Here is a 5,517-nt window from a genome sequence, read left to right as displayed (position 1 = left end):
TCTCCAGAAATGTAAAAGGTTCTGAGACTCATACAATTATAGTGTTAGAATTGTATAACGCTCGTGAGAAATTATATTTTCAGAACAAAAGAACCAGACATTGATGCTTGATCAGACCTGACAGATTCTTTCCTCTCAGCATGCTGGATGCTGACATCCTGCATCCTCCATGTTCCAGCCACAGGCACCTCAGTTGCTGTTACCCATCAGAACAGGATAGCTCCCAGGACAGAGTCATAGGAAGTTTCTGATCCCAACTGGTCCAGCATTTCAGACTGTCCCACACAGGACTCCTATTAAGCCTGGAATTTCTCAACACTTAGAAAATGGACCACAAATGCTATCCCTGACTTGCTTAACCATTTTCCCCAAGTTGGGGGGAGCCTTTAAAAGTATTATTCACCCTAAATCAGCCTAAAGAAACCTTAAGAGAACAATGTCCCATTTCCTCTAAGGGGGTTGGGTATGTTTCTGTTTGCTCTCTTGGTCAACAGATCTTTATTTTCATTGGGAGGTGGTTATAAGTTATTATTGGTCTTATACAGAGAGAAAACTAGGTTGGACTCAGTGACATCTCTCTTTTTCTTTATCTTTCTTTTGTAGGTAAGGAGATAGGAGCTGAAAAGAAAGAAAGGGGATCTAGAAATATAGAAGGAGGATAGAACAGAAGATAGATTGTTGAATCTACTCCTCAACTCAGGGCCTTGTTACTCACAAAGAAGGCTATTTTTAATTCATTGGTATAGAATTTTGCATATTGATGTAAATCATGGTCATTTCAAATATTAGTCAAATTTTATCACAAGAATATATATCCTAGGTCTAACACATAGATATGGTTCTATATATATATAAGGTAAAATAGTTTTGAAAAGTCTTCAAAACCCTCAGAGACTTACAGACTATGGCCTTTAAGAAGCTTTTATTATTCTAAAGATTCTTTGACAACAAGACAACTTAACTCCTGGCAACACCCAGCCTTCCTCAAAGAAGATGATGAGCATCAAAGAACCTCCTTATGGAGTTGGCTTCAAATGTGGCAAACAAGCCACTGAGCAAAATGTCCTTATTTCTGCCACAGACAGAATTCTGCCTAAAAATGGGCAAGCTTGGATGCAGGCAGAGTCAACAGCCGAATTCTGCCAAGACAGGGTAAGCAAGTGCTCAATAGTTCCTGCCTTGCAAATATATCTGTCAGATATATTGAGCTAGAAGGCCAAAGATGATGCTCCGATGTTACCGAGAGTGTTGGGTGACTGTTCAGGCAGCAAACTGTCTGTCATTTTTTTCATTTGGGAAGCTGCTAACCTGCACTTCCGGTTCACTTGGGTATTTAAGTTTTATTCCTTCTCAAGACTCTGATGGGGATGAAGACCAGATAGTTTCATCTTACAATTAAGCTTCGTTGGTTAGGGGTTAAGATGTTTTTACATCAAGATAGATGTTTTAAGTTAATAGAGATGAGATATCATAGATATTTATTTTCATTCAGAAATTCAGAACCAACAAGATAGTAAAGATGTTTACTTCAAGTTTGCCAAACACAAACAGCCAAATCACTATGAATGTAACATTTATATAATTCCTGATTGTCTTGTGGTTCTTCTTGATATATGTAGTTTATTGTATATATGTGTAATAATATAAATGTATATGTTAAAAAAGAAACCATTTTTTAAAAAATGTTATGAGATTCACAAGGTCCTAGAAGAGATGCAAAATAAACAGGTAAAGTTATGGGCACAGTATAGATCCTACGCCAGTAATTTAGGAACAATCAATTTCAAGTCAGAGCAAGTGAGGCAGTAGCAGTTTAAAATAGATGGGACAAGAAAGAGAGTGGATACAGGCTTTGGTGTTAGGTCACCCAAAACCAAGTGACAAGTTTCAGTTGAACAAGTCATTCAATCTATGCAGTGTTGACTCTTACACTAGAGTAAGGCATAGAGGCAGCAGTACCGACTCTACAGGTTTGTGGTGCCAACTAAATGAAAAAAGAAATGCGAAGCACTAGTAGGCCTACAGTCTGACCTGGAGTTATCTCTTCATAAATGTTACCTGCGGTTTTGTTGTTCTTTTTCTAGAAAGATAGAAGAATCAAAGTATTCAAGGGCTCCGTCCTCAGCATGTGACTTGCAGGAGTTCTTTGCAGATGTCTCCCCAGTAAGGCTTCAAAGCAAAGATAATTTCTGTTCAATAAAAGATAATAAGAAATCTTTGAAATAACATCAAGCTTCTCTGAGGAACTATTCTAATCAATGCAAATTAGCTCCTGTTTCTAGGCCTAAGATAGATTAAACAGAGACACTGCAAGCAAATTTAAATGCTACTCTCTATCACTTTTTTTATCAGCTTGATGGAAGATTTACCTATGTAAAATTCACGAATTTTTAAATGTATAATTTTGGGAGTGTTAATAGACCTATATGCTCATTATTTATTACCATGGTCAGGATAAAGAATAATTTCCTCATTCCAGAATGTTCTCTCATACCTTTTTACAGTTAGTCCTCATCTATATCTCTTTTTCTCTCTTTTTGAAGACTTATTTACTTTTATTTATTTGTATGGATGCTTTAACTAAAAGTATGTCATGTATCATGTATACAATGCCAGTAAAGGCCAGAAGTGGGCATTGGATCCCCTGGAACTGGAGTTAGAGACCTTTGTTGTTGAATTTCAGCACTGAGATGCCTATTTAGCCTATCAAAGCAGACCTGGCCTCCAGATTCTCCCAGCATCCCTCAGTTCCCTACCTGTTACAGGCCATGGCTGGCATACTCAGCCCTCTACACTGAACTCTCCAGCCCAGGGGCAGGCAGGGCCCTCTTCCCCCATGCCCCCTCTGCCTCCTTTCTTCCTGCATGACATGACAACTTCCCTGGGAGCTATGGGGGGTGGTACGTGTCCAACCATAGCAGTAGGCAGTAGGCTGCAAAAGACTGACACTCAGTCCAAAATGGCTTAGAGAAAAATGAATGCAGTGGTTTATTTAGGAGATGCTCAGAGAAGCATTTGGCCACAAGCCCGGAGGTCTGAAAGGTACACATAGGAATTGTTTACACAAGGGGCTCTAACTGGTGGGACAGGGCACGTGGTGCCAGAAACCAGATTGCTGTTGCATATCCCGTTTTTACCCACACTAACACAGTTTCAGTGGCATGAGTATGTGACCAGAGTTTGCGGGGTATCACAATAGACACAACTTATGGTAACCAGGTCCGGTTAAACACCGTACATCAGGATTACTGAATGAAAAAAAAAAAATCTCTCTCACTGTGGGCTCGCATTTTACCTCAGTTGCTTTAAAAATACATACCTCCTAATTTCCTTATGTGAGATCGACAGCCTCATGTGTCACAGACAGTTTATTCCCAATACTTCAGACCATAGCCTACATACATTTCATTTATTGCAGCAATAGCCCAGAGCAGAATAAAACAGGACTCTAAACTCTCTTTTCATTAAGAAAATACCCAAAGTAGAATGTAGTTGGGGAAAGAACACAGGCAGTGGGGAGTTGGGCTCTTGGCCAGCAGAAGCCTATTTGTCTCCTCTCTGCTTCATGATTCTCATATAGAATAAGAACAGATGGAGGTGAATTCTGCAAAAGAGCCCCTCTCTAGTGACCCAAGAGACCATAGAAGTGTGGGAGAGCCTTCCTGGACAGGCTTTGGATCTCCCCCACTGCTTCCCTGCCGGGTCAGCCTACCTTATGTCAGGTCTGTAAAAACCCCGTGTGCATTCCCATCCAAAACCATCACCTGTCCAGAGAACAGTCTTCCGGTGTAGGTCACCTACCCACACCTGTGTGAAGAGGCCAACCAGTGGCCAGTATAGAGGACATCCTCACAGCCATAAAATGGGCCTTGACTACAGTACCAGTTCAGACCACAGGTGGCAATATTAATTCACAATCCAGGGCCAGTTGGAAATAAATAAACTGCAGCTGACTCTGGAAAATCTGGGGGCCTTACAAGGGGCATTTTGGCTGGAAGTACTACAAAACCCTTCTAAGGAAGAGCACAGTGGGGTTTCCTTGGAGGGTATAAATCTGACTCACAAAACCCTCAACCCAAAAATGTCCTCAGCTTCCAGGTAGAGAAAAGGGAACCAGAATCCATCAAAACCCCCTTCCAGACATTGTCCCTATCTCATTGCCCCCCCCCCATCACTTGATCTTTCACTGGATGTCCTTTCATCTTTTTCCCTGCACAGTAGCTTTCCTCTTTGAGAATGAGCAGGTAGCTTCGTGTTGCTACCTCTCAGCTCCCCTTTGGCTTATTTAGCCTGGATTATACTCCCATCGCTGTTTTATTACGATTCAAATCCCTTTCCTTCATTTGGTCAGGAATCTATCCGATGATCTGCACGCGGACTAACTGGGTGGAAACATGGCTGCCACAGCCTATCCACCCTCTACACTGGAAACACAGCCTGAGAGGCAGGCCGTGTATCTCAACAGTCTTCCATGGATATGTATAGAAATACTGGGGTCCATTTTTCTGTGCTACTGTACATATATACTTGTATCTATGTTACTGGGATGTCAGCATCTCTCTGCACTCATGATGGTGCCCGCCTTTAGTCCCAACACTCAGGAAGTAGAGGCAGGCAGATCTATGTGAGTTCAAGGCCAGCATGGTCTACAAAATGAATCCCAGGATAACCAGGCCTACACAGAGAACCCTTGTATCAAAAAACAAAAATCAAGAAATTGGACATAAAGACGTTGCCTGGTAGTCACATTCTCTGCCGTATAGCACCTAACTGGAAAGACACAAGTGATCAAGCTAAGCATGACCAGCACGCATTCTAGCTACCATGACAGCAAGGAAGAGAAGGGGATCGCGAGAGGAGTTAATTCTCCCTCTCTCTCTCTCCCCACAAATGAACCCAGGTCACCCAGCTCTTCCCTGCTGAGTGTGCTGCTGACATTTAGTCAGGGAAGGAGAAAAATGATCTCTGGGTATGTGGGTGTGTTTCAGGCAAACATTTTTTCCCAGCAGCTTCTGATTTCCAATGAGAACCCCAGGCACACACCAGCACGTTTAGTGCTTAATATTCTTCAAGGAGGAAAGAACAAAAGTGACATGGTTTCCCTGGAAACCTTTTCTACAGGGCTTGCACATGTGTTCTCTCAGGAAGCAGGTAAGACAGCCTAGGCATGCTTCTGAGCCCAAAGCCCTTCATTAAAGGGTCAAAGCGATGTCCCTACCATTGTCTCTGCAAAAGCAATAATTGAGTTTATTTTTCTCAAGGTTATTTAATATCAAGTCTCTCTTTTACAGTGGGTTTAATGAGAAAACATATTTTCAGCTTCCTTTTAGCATCTTCTGAAACATTTGTGAGCTCTGCCACATAAAAGAGAAATGAAGAAAGTCCTTTGTGTGCGTCAGTAAGAGAGGGCATTCCTCAGGACACAGAATTCAATAGCTCACTGATTATAAAAATTATTTTTTGTTTTATTTTGAGACAGGGTCTTTCTATGCAGCCTTGACTGTCCTGGAACTCACT

The sequence above is a fragment of the Acomys russatus genome, chromosome 1 (genome assembly GCF_903995435.1).
Source record: "Acomys russatus chromosome 1, mAcoRus1.1, whole genome shotgun sequence".
Classification (NCBI taxonomy): domain Eukaryota; kingdom Metazoa; phylum Chordata; class Mammalia; order Rodentia; family Muridae; genus Acomys; species Acomys russatus.
The sequence above is the reverse complement of the archived record's forward strand: the minus strand, read 5'-3'. Positions refer to the sequence as shown.